Genomic DNA, 20,424 nt, shown 5'->3' with positions numbered 1-20,424 from the left:
CGCTTTGGGTTCAGCGTAGCTCTGTGTGAAGCCGGAACCGAAGGAACAGACTGCGGTTCCCCCCTGACCAGGGAATGGTCCTCCACTCTCGCTGCCAGCCAGGCAGGACGCATGCACAGTGACTGAGAGTGTGGGCTGAGGCCAGCGGTGCCTGGGGTTGTGCGTGGGCTCAGTCACGTGATAGCCGCGTGACAACACGTAAGCCTTTATTTACCCTCTCTGTCCCCTCACTTGTTAAAACAAGATAGTAATTATAACTAACCTGGAGGTGCTGATGAGGGTTACACACAAGCAAAGGCTGACGGCAGTACCTGGCATGAGTAACCCTTTAATGTAACGAAGCATCGTTATTCTCCATCATGCTTCCAAGTGTAGCTCACGTCTCACCTTATCCAGAATACCTCTCCCCGAACGCTCCAGCCTCCGCCCCTCCCTCCCGTTTCGGGCTCCTCTGTAAGCGTCACTTTTGTGCCGTGCAGTCCAGCATCTGCAGCTGGCTTTCCTCGGACTTTAAAAAAACTCATGGCCCGATCCGGGGCAATGACCGGGGTATGTTCACCACCACAAGTAAGTGGGCAAAAGCTGGCGGCGTGGCATCGCCTAGGAGTGCTCTGACTGGCAGTTGCCACGTGGAGTGTGAACACTCGCCCGGACACGGAAACCCGAACCGAGTGTTTACCGCACCTTCCAGCCCCCCCCCGGAAACAGCCCAGGGGGCCTTCAACATGTGAGTGGGTAGGCAGTGGTCCAGCCGCACCGTGGACATACCTTAGCAGCACAAGGCGTGAGCCCCTGACACGCAGAACCACCTGGAGGCATCTCCAGTGAATTATGCTGGGGTTAGCGTGTCACCCGAAGTTAACATACTTTATGATTCCAACGACTAAAGCACCTTGAAATAGCGAGAGTGTGGGAATGAGGACAGGTTCATGGTTGCCAGGGCGGAAGGAGGGGGCGAGGGCAGGAGGAGGGCAGCCCGGGAGGCCCGTGGTGGTGGCCGTGCTCTGCATCCTGCTGGTGTCAGCGTCCGTCTATATCCTCTTTGTGACCTTGTTCCCGTGGTCATGCAACAGTTGCCACTGGAGGAAACTGGGTAAAAGGTACAGGGGGCCTCTCTGCGTCCCTTATTACCACTGCAGAATCGACAGTGATCTCAAGTGTTCATTTTAAACAAAACCGCTTCAGGTGTTCTCAGCAGAAGCTGGAAGAGTGGACGGGATTCCCCGCTCATGGGGAAAGATGGCAAACCCCTTGTAGAGGGCTTTACTTCTTGAAACAAAGCGTGTCAATTGTACCTGAACATTTTCGAGTTTGTTGTACTTATTCCTTGGAGTGAAATAATGGCAGTGTGAAGTCATATTAAATGACGGTGTTGTCTACTACAGCGATTTTCAACCCGTGTGCTGCAGGGACTTTTAAAGCACGCCACACCTGACTTCTTTATTCAGGGACACTGACCCCTTTTCCCTGAGATTGTCAAATAAAAAAGTGACAACCGCCAACACAACAGCCATTCAGTGTGAATGAATACAAATTGGACCTATGTTTTGTCAGATTGGCAAAAAATATATTTTTGGTGTGCCACAGAATTTTAGTAATTAGTTTATTATGTGTGCCGTGAGACAAAAAAAGGTTGAAAATCGCTGGTCTAACACATTAAGATTCACACTGTTTTTTCAACTGGGGAAAGTACAGTAACTTCAAGATGATCTTTTCGTCTCTCTTTAAAAATTTAATTATTTATTTTTAGAAAGAGGGGATGGGACAGAGAACAGGAGAGAGACATCAGCAGGGGTCGAACCCGAAACCCAGGCCCGTGCCCTGACCAGGAATCAAACGGCAACCTTTCACTTTGGGGGCCGATGCCCAGCGCACTGAGCCACGCCAGACCCAGCCGGGGCAGGGGCGATCCTTTCTGATTGGCTCACTTGGAACTCAGAGGCTCGCAGATAATGAACAGTGCTGACAAGAGCCAGAACCCAACACCCAGGACCTAGTCCTGTGCTTCTGATACACTGCAGCACTATCAGTGTGTCTAGAGGGAAATCCTGAGTTACTCTGGTTCCCAGGCTTAGTTCTTGAGATGACGCATTGCCATCCAGCAGGGGTGCCCCTGCTCGGTCACTGGGTGGGCGGCAGCTGCTGGCGCGGAGGGCCACCGGTCCAGGGGAGTGCACAAACCAGGCAGGTGCGTGGGCTCATCCTTGAAGCCCATTGTAGGACCTGAGTGGGAAGGGACAGACTGACACTTGGAGAGCTGGCAAGAAAGAATGAAAGAAAAAGAGGGAGGGAGGGAGGGAGGAAAGTCAAGAGCAGACCAAGGCAACAGCCAGATCCCCAGCTCAGATCTGGGCTTCTCTGACGGGGCGCCCCAGCAATGGCCACCCCAGGGTGAGGTTTTCATTTCCGGTTAGCCAACGGCGCTAATTTATTTCATCACTAAGGGGGAAGCCGGTCTAGGACAGAGACATGGGAACACAGTTTTCCAGAACACCGATGACCGCCCTGGGACTCTGGGCAGGGTCCCCCCTGATGCCCTCTTGCCTTCAAGCAGCAGGAGGTTGGATGGCAGTGGAGGTAGCCCAGCTTTCGTTCTGACCTTTCTGTGGAGACCGAGCGCACAAACAGCTAGAATCAGGTCTGCAAAATAATCAGATTCCTACCGAACACTGTTGAAGCTAGCTAACCAGCTACAAATGCGAAACAGACCAGAATGGTTTCCCTAGCTTATTAAATTGGCCCCTGCCTCTCTGTGCGCGGTGGAGATGCTGGCTGCGGGGAAGAGATGTGGGGGAAGCAGAGTAAAAATTCTGCTTTTTGGGAGACCTTTTGCACGTTGCACAAATAGCTCCCACTGCCAGATGAGTCAGAATTTCCGAATGGCATAATTTTAGGACCTTCTTGTGGTTCCCTCTCTGGGCCACTTCTGAAAGGGAGGCCCTGGGGTGGGGTTTCCTGTGCTCGATTCCACAGATGACAGAGGGGCTCCCCACCTCCTCTGCCAGGATTTTCTCCCAGATGTGTTTTCCTTTCCACTCCTTTTTCTGGCAGCAAGGAATGCTGCTGCCGAACTGAAAGTCTTTATGGTCCTCCCGGCTGCGAACCACGCCCCCTCTCCCTCCCCGGCCCCAACCCCACTCTCCCCAGTTGCTCCCTCTACTTTTTCCTTCCATACGAACTATTTTGCAGTGACAGAAGGTGGCCATGTCATTGACAAAGAGCAAGTCCAATTTTCAGGTCAAGCTTAAGAAAAACAAATGTTCTGAAAAGCATCCAGCCCTGTAAAACCAAAGATAATGATAAGAGCAATAAAGCTAGAAATATCTGCACACTCTCCTGTAGCTTATAAAATAATTTCATCCTGTGTATTCTCACCTGTGAACTCTCATTGCTATCCCTCTTGAACAGATGAGAAAACCAAGGTTCTAAGAGGTCACATGGCTTGCTAAGGTCCACGCAGTTAAGCATCAGGGCTGGGCCTGGACTTTGGGTCTCTGAGGCCTGAAACCAGTGCTCACGGCCACGGGAACAGCGAGAGGGACCGTTCAGCTCCCAGCACCAACACCGCCCTGTGCGGGTTCCAGTCCCTCGGACACAGACTCACTGCACTATGGCCTTCTGGGGACGACAGTCCGTGCCGCATTCCTCTCCATATTCCCGGGGGCTAGCACGTAGTAGGTGCCCAGGAAATGTCGGGTGAAAGTCTGAATAGCTGGCTGTGTGCCAGACACTGTAGGCATCACGCTGTACCCAGAACAGCTCACGAAACCACTGAAGACAGGTTCCCATTATCACACCTGTTCAACAGGAGAGGAAACCGAGAGTGAATAATGATCTCAGAGTTGCACACTCCAGCAGTCTGACAGCAGAGCCTGCGCTCTGTCCTCCCAACCGCACAGATCTAGAACTGGCCCAGGGCAAGGCGGGGAAAGGCCTTTTGTGTGTATTGCCTATGAGCCTCGGAATAACTATAACTTAATTAATGGGTAATCAAGTCGGAGGTCTGGCTGACCCTGGCATGTTAACACAAGCCAGGTCTACCCCGTGATAACTCCAGGCTCTTCCTACCTTCCTCCGGTGTGGAAAGGACACACACACACACACACACACACACACACACCCCGCCTGTCTTACACGTGGCTCTTTCCTTCAGGACACTGATTTCTACTCTGATCTACTCCACACACCTCCGTAGAGGGCCCGCCAGCCTCAGGAAGAAGTGACAGAGGAAAACACCCTCTGGGAAGCATTAGACATGGGCCAGTGACTTCACTCCGAGAGCCCAGCCTCCTACTCCCCGTCTTCCAAACACGGGCAGCCACACCTGAGTTGTGAAGACAAGTCCGCCTGGTGCTTAGTTCTACAAAGCTGGGCTCCTCCTTAGGCGGCGGAACCAATCGTGCAAACGTGTCATTACCGGGACAGAGACCAGGGCTGGGGCAGAGGACCGTTCAAAGGGCTCGAAAGCGCTGGGAGCGCCAGGGCCCAGGGGCAGATGAGGGTTAGAGTCCCTCTGCGGCGAGGGGAGGGGGTGGGTGTAGTCCGAGTCTCCCACCGAGCTAGCTGACCGGTGAGGGAGGGGGTGCGGGGGAGGGAGGGAGGCACTTTATGGGCTTTAGGTTTGTGGGAGGTTCGGGTTAGGCGTGGGGCTCACATTCTTCGTGGCTCATTCCCAGTCGCCTCCGTTCCTCCGCGTCCGGGGGGCTGCCACCCGAGCCTGGGGCCCAGAGATCCCGCGTGTGGTGGCCCCGGGGACTGTGGGGTCGGGGGGGGGGGCCGGATGGCGCTCCCTCACTGTCAGGCTGACCGAGGGGTGTCACTTCCTCCTTGGATTCGCGCCTCCGGGAAGGGTGCCCCCTGCCTTTGCCCCCAGCCGGGCTCCGAGAGGGCGACCCCGCCAGTCCCCCAGCCTTCTCCCCAAGTCTGCACTCGCACAGGAACTCCCTCCCCGGATTCAAATGTCCCCGGGAGAGCTTCGCGCCGACCCGAGGATGAGACCCGGGCGGAGGCACGCGGGGGGCGTCGGGGGGCTGCGGGCGGCTGCGGGACTGGAGACGGCAGCCCTGCGCGCGGGACGGGGAGTAGGATGGGGAGCAGCCCACCCGCGCTCCCTCCGCCCGGGGGCTCGGATACAGAGCGCCCTCTGGGCTGGGCCCGCGCCCCCACGCCTCCGCCGAGCGCCCGGAGTCCGGCGCGTCTTCGCTGGGCCCCGTGAGGTGCCCGGTGCTCCCGTGTCCCGTGTCCCGTCCTCTGGCCCACTGGGCGGGGCGGGGCGGGGCGGGGGCCGGAGTGGGGGGGCCCCGCCCCAGCCCCGCCCCGCCCCGCCCCGCGCCGGAGCCGCCCAGGACGCTGGGGGCGGAGGGCGGCTCCGCGCGAACTGCCCGCAGCTCTGCGCGAAGTGCCCGAGGCGCCCGCTCCTGCACGCCCTGGGCCGGGTAAGTGGGGCGCGGCCGGGGGACCGGGCGGGGGGGCCGGTGGGGTCGGGGCCTCAGCCCCTGGCCCAGCCCTGACGCGTCTCCCGGGGATCAGGGTCCCCGAAAGTCGAGGGGACCAGAGGAAGCGTGCCCGGCGCGGGGGCGGAGGCCCTGGCATGACAGCTGCCGGCGGGCGGGTATTTTTAGTTTAAACCCGGCCGTTCCCTGCCGCCCGCGGAGTCCCAGAGTGCTTCCGCTCCCCGGCCCTGGAGGTTCAGCCCCCGAGGAAAAGCCCCAAACCCGGGGCAGCGCGTCCGCGGCCGCGGCGGGCCAGGCGCCGCCTCCGATCTTAGCTCTGCCTCCGCCGCCGGGGCAGTCGGACCTGTCACCGCGGGCTCCCGCGGGCCGTAAACGCGGGCAGAAATCCCCGCTCCTGGCCACCGCGAGCTAGCCCAGCGCCCCGCGTCGGGAGGGAGCGTCAGACCCCGCGGGCGCCGTTCCCCTCAGACCCCTCCTGGCTGCGCAGCTTTGGGGGAGCCGCTCACCTTCTCCGGGCCCCGAGCCGCAGCTCTGAAGGAGGAGGTGGTGAGGCAAAGATCTCCCCCCACACCGCGCGGCCCGAAGGAGCCCCCACGGGGATGCTGCCTCCACGCAGGGCCTTCCCGTCCTGACTTCAAACCCTGGTGGATCTGCTGGATGCGGCCCAGTGCTCAGCCCAGGAGCAGTGGGTGCTGCCCGCAGCCCAGCTGGTCTCTGCTCCAAAACTCTAAGGCCGGGGACTCCATCCGGGCTGGGGCGACAAGGAACGTTATTCTTTTACTTCTTTGCCCTGAAGCTCCAGCCCGGGGCTGCCTAGGGACTCTCTCCCAGGTTCCCGGTCTCCTTCACCTCGGAAGGGCTGACTTCCTCAGGCACTAATTAGGGCTGCCAGTGGGAGGGGGCACCCACGTGGCCAGGAGTCATGCCCCGTCCCCCGGAATGAGGCAGTGGCGGAAAGTACCTGTCCTCCCAGGAAGGGGAGCATGCCACACCAATCCCCGTCCTCCTGAACTTGGCGGGACACCCTCCCGCAGCCACTGGGGGGACAGGAAACAGGCCCAGAGAGAGGGAGTGCCATGCTCAGGGCCCGGCCCTGGAGGGCCGGGCCCTGCCTCCCGCACAGCTGGGCCGGCCAACAGGCCCCAGGGCTCGGGAGCTGGAAGGCCGAGGGGCGCCCGTGCCAGCAGGCTGTTTTGCTCCGTTTTCCTGTAGCCGTGCCCCGGCCAGCGGGGCTCTCTGACACGTGGGGTTCTGCACATTCCTCAGGCAGGGCCGCCCGGGGCAGGCCGGCAGCCACAGCTGTGCCAAGCCCGCGGCGGCCCCGGACAGAGCATTCTCCTCCACCCGAGGGGCCCCTCGGAGGGCAGCTGGGGCAGGGAGTGGGCCGGGGAGGCTGACTTCAGGAACTCCTGCCTTGCTAGGGGTCCTCAGGGGAAGTCCCGAGGATTTCCTGGTGACCCCAAGGGGAGGGGAGTGGTGAGGCTGAGTTCAGGTTTCTGCCTCAGGGTGCAGGCTGGTTGGCCCCAGGCCCAGCTGGCACCTCCAGGGTGAGTGAGAGTACCTTCTGTCTCCATGGGAACGACTCCCAAGCCCAGGCACTTTGCATGTGGTCCCAAAGCTGTGGACTTGCTGTGCCTGGGCAGTCCCTCCACCTTGTTAGGCTGGAATCCCGGGACGGGGGCTTCTGGGAGGGCCTGGCTCAGCTGCAGGGCCACGTCCCCTCTGGGGAGGCGACAGTGGGCAGGCCAGCACAGCCCCCAGAGCCCCTGGGAGTCCCTGGGCGTCCAGAGGGCACAGGGCCCCCCACTGACCAGCTGTTGGATGGGGGTGGCTAAGGCAGAGTACCCGCGTCCAGTCCTGCCGCAGCCCTTTCCTAGCCGCACGACCCCGGGGACATCGCTCTGCCTTTCAGAGCTTCGACGTCCTTCCCCACGAGAGGGGGCAGCCGTGGCCTCTGTGCCGCGGGGTGCCGGGTGCCTGGACAGCACAGTCCGCCGACAGCTTGTGTGCCGTGTCAGGCAGCTCCTGCAAGCCATTGTCACCGTCCGGGGCGACGCAGCCTGGCAGGGACACCGGAGTTCCTTTCCCTTTGACGTTTGCACACCTGTCTGCTGGGGAGTGGCCCCGCGTCACGGCCCGCAGAGCCCTTCCGGCCCAGGAAGCGGACCCTTGACCCTGGCAGAGACGTCCGAGGGCCCTGAGGAGGGCTCCTGGTGGCTGTGGGCTCCTTCGCCGCGTCTCCTGTCTCTCGCCTCCATGATTCTGACGCCAGCGGGCAGGGCTGCCATCGCGGGCCCACTGACAGATGCGGAGTGCGGTGCAGAGGCAGGTGTGGTGGGGGCGGGGCTGGCGCTCTGGGGCCCGTCGTCACACCACAGGGCTGCCCCAGAGGATTCACGGACAGCGTCACACGCCAGTCATGGGGGGGGGGGGCAGTATTGACCAGGCAGGATCTGGGTCGTCGTCACCGCATTGACATTTCCTGGAAACCATGGATTCCAAACATTCCCCATTCCCCCCGGCCCCGCCGTAAACATCTGAAAGTAGCCAGGAGTCACCAAAAGGGGATCCCTGGGCGGAGCAGTTGGGCGTCAGGGGAGTGTCTGCTGACCCCCCTGCCCCACCTCCCGACACAGACCCTGAGGATCTTTGCGTTCGGACCTGGGGATGGTGCTGCCCGGGGCGAGCAGCTCGGGAGCAGGTAGTGGCAGTCCTGGCAGCTGAAGCCTTGATCTTGTCACCTCTAAAGCGGAGATAAGAGGCCCCAACACCCCCTGTGGGCTGCTGAGAGGACAAATGAGACAACTGGGGACAGTGCTCAGCAGGACGCCCAGCGTGGCAGGGACAGGCCATGGACAGGTGTCGTCATCGTGGTTGTTGCTGTTCCTAATCCTCCCCGTGGGGTTGTAACAACTGTGACAACACGGAGCGGCCCGCGCCTCTCGCCTGGATGCCCAGGCTGCGGACCGGGGAAGGGAAGGGAAGGGAAGGCAGTCCCAGCGTCTCCGAATGCTCGGACAGACACGGCAGGGAGCTGCTAAGGGAACGATGAGGCTCGGTCCCTCAGTAGCGTGTCATGTAGTGAGACGTGTGTGCGGAGGGAAATGATGGCCAAACGAGGAAGAGGCCCCTTAGAAGTCCGAGTCACCGTGGCGGGGGCGGGGAGGAGCCTGGGCTGGCGGCGTCGTGGGGGGTGGTTGCTGAGGAATTCACCTTGCAATTATGTATTAGTACACCTGTGTGTGTGCACGCCTCTACCTGTAGATCCTACTTCTCAGACTCAAGCAGGTTTTAACGAAGGGCAAGTGAATGGCCATGCAAGATTGGGGTGCTGTCTCTGGTGGGCGGGAGGGGTGGGCATCAACGGGAAGCCTGGTCCAGGTCAGGGGGCTCCACCGTGCTGTGTCTCTTTGCGTGGTGGGCTCGTGGGTCTTGTTCTAAAATATCCTCATGCTTCATCATTTACAAGTAGGAAATATATGTATACACATTACACACAATGTTCATAAACATTATGTATTCCATTATATACGATGTTTATAAGCATTACTTATACTCCACTATATAGAATGTTTAGAAAAATTGTACATATGCCATCACATGCAAAGTTTATAAACATTATGTATATTTCACTATATGTAATATATATAAACATTGTATGTATTCCATGACACATGTATACCACATCTTACAGATACAATTAGGAGGTGATGTGGAGTGTGGTCACAAAGCTCTCTCAGAAAATCAGGTTCTCCCCACGGATTCAGACATTAATCTGGCCGGATTTAAAAACTCGAAGAAACAAATCCTGCTGTCTGACAGATCATTCATTCGGGAGAAGTACCGTGACCTCCCTCTCCCGGCGTCGAACAACACGAAGGTGTTGACACCCGAGAGCTCGGATTCGCCACAGGATGTTTTCTAAGTCCTAGCCTAATGATTTATGCCTCTGGATCCGACCATTCTGGCATGTGCGAGCTGGGAGGAACCTCGGGCCTCCTGGCCCACTCCGAGGGTTTTATGCAGAGGGAGGTGGCCGGGCCAAGGACAGCAGGAGGCCCCCAAGTAGGGAAGACAGTCCCTTCTGGGCTGCCACACCTGGTGAGTCTCATCAGGACCCACCGTGTCCCTCCTGTGACCCGGGAGGGCCGTGGCTTCCTCCTCAGGCCGGGCAGGGACACAGGTGAGATACCTGAGATTAAATCGACGTGATCCTTTTACCTTTAAAAGGTCAGGAGAGGGGGCTACTGCCTGTGATGACGGCACACCTCCAGAATGTCCGTGAGCAGGAATGCGGTGAAAGGAACTCCATAGGTGGGGCCCGGAACCTCCTTTCCTACACAGGGCCCCTGGGGACAGGCACTGGCCCTCCCCCAGCTCTTTGCTGGGCAGGTGCGGTACATTTAAAAGTCACCAGGGTGACTCAGTTCCGTGGGGGTGGTTATGCCCGTTTTTCAGCTGGGGGAACAGGTTCAGAGAGGTTCAACGCCGTGCCCCGAATCACACAGCAGGCAAGTCTGCAGTAGGACCTGGGCGGGGACTGACAGGTGAGAAACCGTTTTACGTGAGCTCTGCTGGGAATACCTGCTTCACTCACCAGGAGCTGCAACTCAGCCTGGCGGGCCCGGGGACGTGCTGATGTTGAGGGTACTAGGGTGGCGTCCTCCCAGCTGTCACACTGCAGCAGACCCTTCAGGCCCACGGCTCCAGGTGCGATGCTCCCGTCCTGACCGAGCTGGCTCTGTCACATGGGCAGTGGTGCGCCAAGGACGGGGGCAGTCCATCCCTTTCTGGTCTCTGGTGCTTTCTGGGTTCGACTGCGTTCTCTCGGCCACCTTCTCTTTGCCCAAATCGGAAGTGTCCTTCCGGCCCGCCCTCCGCACAGGAGCCTGTCACAGGGCTCAGAGGGCTGTGGTCCCAGGACTGTGCCTCAGTGGGTGGCTTTGCCGATGCGAGGCGGGCACAGTGACAGCCTTTGTCCCCTGCGTGCGTGCTCACCAGGGCAGCGGAGCCCGGGGCCAGGTCCCAGCCCTGCTCTGTGTCCGGGGGCCAGTCGCAGCGCTGTGACCCGGCTCCCATCTGTCTGATGGGGCACAGTGACACCTCCCACAGGGGTGGTACCTCTTACACGAGGGCCCAGTGGGCTCAAGGACTTTCCGCAAGCAGGGAGCTCTCAGAGACTAGGAGACAGAGCCACCCTGCCCGTGCCTGGGGCAGCTGTGCGTGTGTGTGTGTGCAGGGTTCTAGAAGCGCTTGGAAGTGACAGCTGTGGGGGACAGGAGGAACGCCGGAACCAGCCGGGGACTGTGGGTCCGTCCAGCCTGAGCCCAGTGCTGGGCCTGCGGGGGGGGGGGGGGGTGGGGAGGGGTTGGGGGGGTGACTGAGTCTGCACAAGCAGAGGGTACCAGCCTCCGTCTCTCAGGTGCCTCTGGGCCCATCCGCGATTGGAGACTGCGCCTTCTGGTCCCCGGGCCAGTATCTTTTCCCTTAGAGCCACCTCCCTGAAAAGTCCGTGTCCTCAGCATTCAGGGTGTAGGGACGGACGCGGTGGACACGGGGTGGGGGCGCTGATCTTCAGGGCCAGACCCACTTGGGCGGCCCCAGGGCCTGGATGGGATGAGGGGACCCACCTCCGTTGCTGGTTAGGCGCTAATTAAACCAAGCGTTTTGTTCGAGATCTGAAAAGGGCCGCTCCCCAGTGGCATTTGCTGAAATAATACAGCCGGCTGACTCACCAGGGCAGCCTCTTTCCTGGTTGTTTCAAAGAGCGTGGCCTCTCCGTGGCGATGGGAGGAGCTCACCGTGTGACAGCCGCCTTTTGACCTTCACCTGGGCCTGTCCCTGTTTCCTGCCCTTTAAACTGGGAGGTTGAAACTCAATCTCCAAGGTGCCTTGAAGTCTGGGTCTTCTCTAGTCCGGGAACCACAGCCTGGAAATAGGTGCCGTCTGCCCAGCGTCCCAGCAGGAGCCAGGCCACTTGCTTAACACAGGTGACTCGCTCCCTGTCTGACTCCCCCTCATTCTGGAGGATCAAGTCCCAGGCCCCCTGCCTGCCTCCACGGTACTTCATCTCCCCGCCACCCGGGTCGCCTCCCGGCTTCCCCATCCCCAGGCTCCAAACCCCTTCTGATCTTTGTTTGCCACCTCCGCCCCCGAGCACCAGCTGGTACCTCCACCATTGTCCTGGCTGCTGGTCGTACCAACCCCTGGCTCCACGGCTCCTCCTTCTAGAAGCCTCCCTCAGCCGCCGCTGCTGCATTGCACGCAGGGCATTTAGTAGTCAGTGTTCCTGTCTGACTCCCCATGAGACCGTGACCTTGAGGGCGGAGATACAGGATGAGGCCTTCTCGCGTCCCAGCCAGAGGGAGGTGGTCACTGTCGTCATCATCATGGCTATTGTTTAGTGAAAAGGCTTGAGGCTCTAAAATAGGATCTGTGGGATTGCTGGTGCTCACTCCACCCCTGAAGGGCGTGGACAGAGCCGATCCTAGCGACTCCCAGGACGCAGAGGAGAGAGGTGGGGTCCGGAGGCTCGGGAGAGGGGGGGTGTCCCTCATCGCCTCCAGCGGTGGCCTCCTGGAGAATGGTCCATTTTCGGGGCCTCTCCAGGGCTGGCTCTGGAGCTGGGGATGCGCCTCTTGGCCTCTCAGGGACTCACGTCTGACATGTGCTCTCTTTGCTGAGTGCCTCGGCCTGCTTTTCCCACTGGGGCCGGGTCTTCCTCCGTGCTCTCCCCTCTGCTGAAAGAGTCCCCCACCCCCAACCCCTGCCAGGCCTGCCCAAAGCTCCTCCTTCTCTTCACGGGGATCCTAGCTGCCAGGCACGGCCTCCGGGGGCCTTCCTGCGCCCACGGCAGCCCCATCCCGCCCTGCCCCTGCCCCCGCCTCCTGTCCTGCTGTCTGTCTGGCTCTCATCACTCTCCGAAGTTGTCTTGTTTATCTGCAGCTGAGTTTATCATCCATCTCCTCTACTAGGACATAAGCTCCAAGGGGGCAGGAAAAAAAGTCGGTCCCCATGGCCTGGCCGTGGAGGCGACTCAGTGCATCCTTACGGAACAACAGAAGGAACGAAGGAACACGTGAATGACCGTATGAACAGAGAGGGCGGACGGGGTGCCAGCGGCGACCCCTTGCCCGGGTTGTCCCGGCGCTGGCGTCCGCCCGGCATTTACGAACGCCAGCATCGCTCTAGAGCTCCCTGCGCTTTCTGCCTCGATTCTCCCCCGTGCGCAGAGAGGTGCACTCCCACCGGGCTGCCACTGGGCAGAGAGCTCGAATAGCCCGCCCTCAGCTGCTCAGCAGCGGGGCTGGGAAGTGAGCTCCGGTCCCGGGAACCCCGAGCTCACGCAGGGAATGCCAGCCCGCACTGACCTTTCCATGCCGTGCCGGTGTGCGCAGGGTGGGGCGTGGTGAGTCACGCTAGAACTTCGCCTCCTCACCAGGCTTCTTGCCTTGCAACCCCCAGAGGCCGTTCCTCAAAGGAGATCCTTTCTGTGTGGCCAGTGTCACATGGGTCCAGGAATGCCACTGCTTTTGCAGAGCCGGCCCACCCTGGAACACCCCATTCTGTCACACCCTCTGCCTCTCACTTGGGCCCGCGGAGCTCTGCCTGCCTGTGGCCGACTCACTGGCTCACTGGCTGGGAGGCTGCGGTGACCACGAGCCGGCCGCGGCAGGTTGGGCGGGAGCCAGGCGGGGTTGCCAGGTCAAATTCCTTCCTTCGGGACCAGGCAGCGACCGCACCTGGTTGGCTTCACTTGCCTGTTTATCTGTCTGATGATTTCAAACCCAACTTTGCTCAGAAATAACTGTAGAAAACAGATTTTTAGGAAATTCCATCTTGTGGTGTCTCTTGCCCCCATTTCCTTCTGGGTGAAACCATCTGAAACCCCGGGGGTGGGGGTGGTGTCCTAGGTGTCCCTGGGGCAGGGTCCCTTCTTGTCAGTGTGCCCCTTAGAGGCAGCGAGGGGGTGGCCCGGAGGTTCCTCCCTCCTCATGTGCAGGAAGCACTGGGGTGGGTCACACAGCTCCTAGTGGTGCCGACTTTGGTCTGGGAGCCAGAGGGGCACATGCTCGTGTTGGGACCTGGGCTCCTCCGCCCCAGAAGCCACTGGTCTCCGGTGACCACATTCCTTCACGGCGCTGACAGTGACTGAGGTGGACAGGAAGGAGCACCCAGGGGCGGGGCCCTGCCTGGTGGGTGGAGGAGTCGGGCGGGGCCGGAGGGTGCTTTAAACTGACTGTCCCATCCTGGGTGCTGCTGACTGGGAAAGAGGGAAGTTCGGGGGGCCTGGAGGGGCCCCAGGAAAGTCTCTTTAGTTTTGTCAGAGGGCACAGCTTTTTGTTTGTTTGTTTTTTAGAGCTTTTATTTATTTATTTTTAGAGAGATGGGGAGGGAGGAAGAAAGAGAAGGGAAAGAAATATTGATGTGCCAGGAAAAAAATCACTTTTTCGGGTGCCACTCACATGCCCCTTCCTGGGGGCCTGACCCGCAACCCAGGCATGTACCCTGATTGGGAATCAAACCCGTGACCCTTTGGTTTGTAGGGTGATGCCCAGCCCAATGAGCCACAGTTTCTCTGGGCCTCGATCCTCTTCTCTGTAAGGTGAGGGGTGGGGGGAGCCTGTGCTGCGCTCCACGCCCAGCTGTGGGCATGCGCACCGCAAGCCCTCCTGGCACCGAGGGGCCGCTGCTATTTTTAGGCCAGCGCACAGAGCACAGGGCCACCTGTCTTCCTGTGCAGAGGAAGCTGAGACCGTCTAGTTGGGCCGAGTTCCTCACTGCTCCTGGTGTGGGGCCGGCAGCCTTGGGTGGTGGGATCATACAGGTGTGGGCGGGGACCCTGGTTCTGCCCCCTGCTCTGAGCCGTTCGCAAGTCACATACCCTGCAGGGTCCTGGCTGCCTCACCTGTTCGGTGGGGCTGGCCACACCTGCCCTGCAGGGTCACTCTGAGGAGCAGATGTGGTCGCAGACCGGCGAGGAGTTAGTGCTCAGCTCCAAGTGGGTGTTTGCTCCCAGGAGCTCCAGGTCCTCCACCCCCAGCTTCTCTGAGCGCTTTCCGCTTCCCCGAGATGCCCTGGCTGCGGAGGTGACTTTGGTGACAATGAGGGTCCCTCGGAGCTCTCGGCACTTCCGCCTGCCTCTGCCCCCTGTGGTCCCCCAGGGGTTGGATCCGGCACCGCTGTGAGTGCGCCAGCCTTGGCTCAGGTGTGCTTGGCAGAGGCTGACACTCTGGCAGTCCAGGTGTGTGGAGCTGGAGTCACCCCAGCCAGGCCTGTCCCCTTGGGGGACTCCTGCTGGGGGTGCAAGGTGTGGGCCACACCCCTTGGTCACTCATTTCTCTCCCAGGACCCCAGTCATCCCTAATGGCTGATGCTGACTTCGTCTTCTACAGAGGACAGTGGGAGTCCCTGCCACTGCCCCGGGCCCATTGGTCTTGCTCCCCGAGCTGAGGGGCGGGTCCTTCTCCACGCGGTGCAGGCCATAATTTCAGGGGGTCGCACCTCTGAGTTCCAACCCAGGGTACTAGTAACCGGCAGGATGAATGTGGTGGCACAAGCTCGAGGGCGAGAGGGACACTCACTCCCTTCGCAGCTTCTCCTCCAACGTCCTTTTGTCTTTTCCTCCTAATCCTTCTGATCACGTGATGTTCTCCTAATCACCGGGGCTTCCCCAGAGGCCAGTGGCAACGTTCAGAGCCCCCAGGGACTGCTGCACGGGGCTGGCTGAGGAGCCGGACCCTGTCCAGACAGCGTCCCGTGCGGCACGGATCTCTTTCCGGCTGTTCCCCACCGCTCCCACCTCTGACTCCGCACAGGCCTGTTCGGCGAGCACCAGCACCAGGGGTTCCAAATAAACGGCGTTGTGTTTATTCCTTGGGATGTTCTAGACGCGGCAGTTGAGCTTTGCCCTGCTTCTCTACGTAAGGCAAAGATAAAAAGCTTTCTTTTAAAATAAATGTAAGTTTAAGTGGTCCAATTAAAAAAAAAATAAAGCTAAGGAGAAAAAGTGACAGTGCAGGTGTCTGCGCACGAAGGGCCAGGTGTGTGAGCACCTGGAACCCGGCGACACCTCCGGGCCCCTCTGGGCCTGGCGTCCTGATGGGCCCAAGGGTGTTCACCCTGGGCTGCCTCACATAACGGACAAAAAACCCAGGCCTTCTTGTACCAGCCCTGGGACCCCGGGGAGAGCCAGGGCTGGCAGATTCCAGGGGACTGCCTAACCGGGATTTCCCAGTTTCGCTTTACTCAGTGACCGCCACCCCCACCGCTGCCCGCGGACAGTCCAGCTGGCTCTCTCTGTTGCAATGCGCTCGGCTGCCTCCAACCCCCGATCAGACCAGAGGAGGCTCCCTGTCCAGCGCTCAGGGCCGTGTTTCGGGAAACATTGCCTCACAGAGCCAGGGAGTGCAAAGGTGCCAGGATCTCAGCATCCCCAGGGCCCCCACCGGCACGTGGGCAAACCACGGGGGGTGGGGGGCAGGGGAGACAGAAGCCTGCCGCCCAAGGCAGCGCCCCTGCAGAGCTGGCCCGGAGCTGGCGCAGAGCGGTGACACGCCAGACCCAGAAGGGCCGCGTCCTCCGCCCGCGGATCTTACACTCCCCAGAAGGGAAGCGGAAACAGAATTTGAGGCGAGCAGACCCTGCCTGGCCCCAGCTGCCTTTTTCAGCTCGTGTCTGCCGGCACCGGCCCGCCGTCACCCGAGAGCTGGCCCACGTGCCAGTGGGCCCACGTGCCAGCTCTCGGAGCCGCTGCGGGAGGCTCCCGGTGTCTTTTAACTGGACGTGTCCTTCCAGCCGGGATTCACACCACGGCGGGGACGGGGGGGCTCAGGGCAGGATCTGTCGGACACCCTCCCACGGGTAGGGGGCTCTGGAGAAAGTCCTGTCAGTTCAGGGAGGACCTCGGCTCAGCGGCCATCGCCACCTCCTACCTACGTGTCTGTAAGGGGAACTCCGGGGGGCGATCCTGAAGCAGACGCAGCTGCCAGCGCTGGAAACCTGCCTGTGCAGCCCGTCCCCCGCCCCCGCCCCCCTCTTTGGGGGCTATGTGCTACCGTATTTTGCTGTGTATAATGTGCACCCGAATTTTTGACCGAAATGTTCAGGGGGGAAAAATCTTTCATTTTGATTTTTTAGTTCAATTTTTTATTTATATTTGGAAATGAAACTGATGGTCATAATTCAGGGTATTATTTTGCACACAGATACCGTTATTGCTTCCTAGAGTTGTACTTTTACCACATAAGCATAAATAAAAGAATTAAAAACATTGATATAGATATGGAATTAGTACTACCACGTATAATGTGCATCCTTAGTTTTCCTTCAAACATTTGGGGGGAAGTGAGCATTATACATGGCAAAATATGGTATTTGCTGAGCGGATAGTATGGAATCTTCTGGATTGCTGATAGCTGGGGTGGGGGTGAGTATGTCCCTTGAGCTGATCACGGCCTTTGGTCCCTGGAACTTCCAGAACAGAGGTCAGCAAGTTTTCCTGTAAAGGGACAGAGAGTAAACATTCTGGGCTTTATGGGTCGTACAAGCCGTGCTGCGGTTTTTCCAATCTTCACTGTGTCCAGCAAGCAGCCACGGACACTGTGTAAATGATGGGCGTGGCCACGGGCCCATAAAGCCTTCCCGTGGACACTGGAATTTGCCTCATGAGTTTTCCTGGGGGGGCTTGCGGCCCCTTGTTGCAGGAGCCCGCTCTGTGCGGAGGGTGGGCCTTGCGGGTTCGAGCGAGTCACGGGTACTGCCATTTCAGCTCTTAGAGGCGCAGTTCTGAACACGGTCTCAGCCTGTGTCTGCTGGTTAGACGCGAGCCTAGAGTTAGTTAGTTCATTCCTTCCTCAAACGCTAATGGTCTAGAGGCGAAGAGAGGAAGAAACAGGAGGGAGGAAACCAGGGAAGTCCTGGGCAGACCAGGACGAGTCGGTCACCTGAGATCAGCCAGTCACACCACTCTGACTGTGGCACTGGGCAGCCGGGGTCCTGGGTGGACGGTGGAGTGGGGGTCAGCCGTCCACGGAGCCTCGGTGCTCCCTCAGACCCGGCTGCTCCACCTCCTCCCTCCCGGAGCCCCCGGGCCCAAAGAGCCACCCGCTGTGCTGCCCCGGGAGTCTCTGGGCACCCGAGGCAGAGACCAGCTGCCCTCGGCAGCCCCTGCCGCCCCGGGGCACAGAAGAGCACCTCGTACGAGCTGTCGGAGGACTGGGCGAGGGTGCGGGGCTCCACCCTCATCGCCGCGCTGGAGCCCGTGACTCGGATGCTCAGGGCTGCTGCGCCACTTTGCACATGCTGATCCTTCTCTCGCATGCCCTTCCCTGCCGTGGCCGCCTCCAGTGTGACTCTTCCCTTGACTGTCCGTCAACACAAGCAGGGGGCTCTCGCCCCTGCGGTGTCCCTCTGAGCTGAGCCGCACTGGACTCCCTCACCGGGCTTCTCTGTTCGTCTCTCCCTCTCCCCCTACACTTCCTGAAGGGGGGTCACCAGCTCAGGGTTCTCGCCGCTGCGCTTGGCACCTGGAGTCCTCCCAAAGGTCCTTGAAGGAGTGAATGAGCACACGGAGCAGAGACTCACTCATTCACTCACTGACCAGCTCCTCGCCAAGGACCTACTATGCGCTGGACAGCGGGATGGGAACAGCGAACATGACTGGCAAAGTCACTGATTGCTGTCAGGGAACTCGCATTCTAGAAGGATCTAGAATCATCTAAATGCAACAAGAAAGTAAAAGAGAAGCAAGAAGGTCTCCTGTGCTCTGAGAGGGACACAAAGGGGCAGGCAGGGGCTCTGTGGCTGGCCGGCCAAGGGTGGGGGCTGCCCCCCCCCCCAGAGGGGAGACGGCTCGGGCTCCCCTCCTGTGGGCGCCGGAAGAACGTGCCTTTCCCGGGGGCGTGCGCCCTGCTGGAGTGTGGTGTTCTCAGGGGTGGGGCCCTGCCTTCCCCAGCGCAGCGTGTCCCTTCAAGGAGGCGCATCAAAGCCGGCATTGTGTGCGAGGAGGAGCACACACGCTTCAGAAAGCCCAGCGCGCTTTGAGCCTGGTGTGGGGCGTCCCCCCAGGCCGGGAGCACAGAGAACAGGCTCCATGCTGACCATCACACCTCTGCCCCCACCCAGCGGGTGACCACTGTGGGGCAGCCACAGTAAGGGACATGGGCTGTGCTAAGGAGCCATGGCCGAGACCGGGGAGCCTGGGTCCCCCACTGGGAGGGAGATGGAGCTCCCTACTGGCTCTGGTGGGGGATGGCAGGGGGAAGGCAAGGGAGGAGCCTGAGGGTGGCCGTGCTTGGTCAGCTTCCAGGCGCCACACACAACAGTGGAGTGCTGTCCACAGGGATGGATGGGCAGCTCGGCCCCCGTCACAGCCCCTCTGGGAGGGAGGACGCAGCCTGGGTCGCAGGGCCGAAGTGCTGGGGCCGGTCCCCAGAGCCTCAGGGGACAGCTCCCCCCCACTGCTTGGTGCGGGCTGCCGCATCGCCAACCTGGCGTCTCCAAGCCCTGGCAGCACCGGGCATGTGCTCATTCTAATCGGCACAGCCTGTGAACAAGTGACCTTGGACTCGAGGGAAGTGAAAGTCTCTGGAGGGAAGGTCTCGGGGGTGCTACAAGGCTTCCAGATATAGGGATATGAAGCAGGGGTGAGTGATACAGAGGACGGACTCTTTTAGACAAACAGCTCAGGGACAGCACCTTGCTCTCCGGCAAAATGGGGATCAGCGAAGGGACTGTTGGGGGACCGAGCAGGACTACTTGCAGTGTGACCTCGGGCAGTTTATTTAACCTCTCAGAATTTTGATATTTTTAACTCTATAAAAAGAAGATAATCCTTCCTACTTAATGGTGGCTACAGACCTCAGTTAGTTGATGGGTGTAAACGCCTAACACAATGCCCGACACCTGGTGTGTTAGTTCCCAGGGGCCAGCCCCAGAAAAATCCTGAAGGGCTTCCTGGAGGCAGTGATGCCAGGTTGATGGTGAACGTAGCCAGGGAAAGAAGAGCACGAGGGAGGGGGGCGACCCTGGGGAGCTCCCGCTGCAGGGAGAGAAGGTGGGAAAGGGTGGGAGGCGACGTTGCAGAGACAGATGAAGGACTCCAACTGTCCTGCTGAACATCGAGGACTTGCTGGGTGGGGGCTGTGGGTCACTGGAGGGTTGAAGTCAGAAAGGCTCTGAACCCTGACCCCTTGCATGCCCCTTTCCACCAAAAGGAGAGGATTTTGGTTCCTCTCCCTCTTGCAAGACAGGCAGGTTCCTGGGGAAGGAGTCGGAGAACCCTGGTGCCTGGGCCTTGGGCCAGGTGTGGGTCTCCCCGGGGCCTCGGGGAGTCCAGCCACGAGGACTCGCGCACTTTGAGAGCTCCCGAGTGGGGTGGACCCTGTCTTTCTTGGGCTGTTCTTCCTACAGCTGGAGTGCATTTCATTAATTGAAAAGCGAGGTTCAAATTGTTCTGGGGCATTTTAGAAACCGAATGTGAAAGCCGTCCAAGAGTATTTTTCTTAGCTGGAAAATAAAGCATGCTGGCTTTGCTAGTCGGCCCTGTTCCCAGCAACCCCCTGAGTCAGTGCTGGTGGGGTCCGGCCCACAAGGGTCCTGTGGGTCTGAGTGGCGGCTCCTTTGCACTGAGGGCCCACTGTGTCCCAGGCTCAGTGCCGGGCCTTTGCGTGCTTGTCGGTACCATTGCTGTGCTCACTTTACAAACGAGGAAAATGAAGAACAGAGAGGTTACTAAATGTACGCAAGGTTGCACAGCTAGTAGTGGGAGGAGCCAGATTCGGTCCCAGGGTGGCCATCCTGCAAGTCTCTGCTCTTCCTGTATGGCAGAGTACGGATGCTGGGTCTTAGTAATACTAGTTATACTTTAACTTATTTTTGTGTTTTTTAAAAGATTTTACTTGTTTTTAGAGAGAGGGGACACGAGAAAGTGAGGAGGGGAAACACCAGTGTGTGGTTGCCCCTCGCATGC

The 20,424-nt window shown here is 59.7% G+C and overlaps 1 protein-coding gene and 1 long non-coding RNA gene across 2 annotated transcripts in view; one reads left to right on the top strand and one right to left on the bottom strand.

The window, feature by feature from the left end:
• Positions 1–1,843: 1,843 nt before the first annotated feature.
• On the bottom strand, positions 1,844–6,275 carry LOC123808316. The gene is made up of 3 exons (XR_006783779.1): positions 5,960–6,275; positions 3,376–3,797; positions 1,844–3,279 (listed from the first exon to the last, which is right to left on the bottom strand). It is a non-coding gene; the product is annotated as an uncharacterized LOC123808316 (long non-coding RNA).
• Positions 5,349–20,424, top strand: part of SYNE3 (spectrin repeat containing nuclear envelope family member 3) — a 74,012-nt gene continuing 58,936 nt past the window's right edge. Inside the window, exon 1 of the mRNA XM_045822897.1 lies at positions 5,349–5,435. The gene's annotated coding sequence lies outside the window, so the exon portion shown is untranslated. The remainder of the gene's footprint in view (positions 5,436–20,424) is intronic.

This window comes from Phyllostomus hastatus, unplaced genomic scaffold (assembly GCF_019186645.2).
Source record: "Phyllostomus hastatus isolate PE091 unplaced genomic scaffold, TTU_PhHast_1.1 phas_scaffold_501, whole genome shotgun sequence".
Classification (NCBI taxonomy): domain Eukaryota; kingdom Metazoa; phylum Chordata; class Mammalia; order Chiroptera; family Phyllostomidae; genus Phyllostomus; species Phyllostomus hastatus.
Note: the sequence above shows the minus strand (reverse complement) of the source record. Positions and strands in the feature narration are given on the sequence as shown.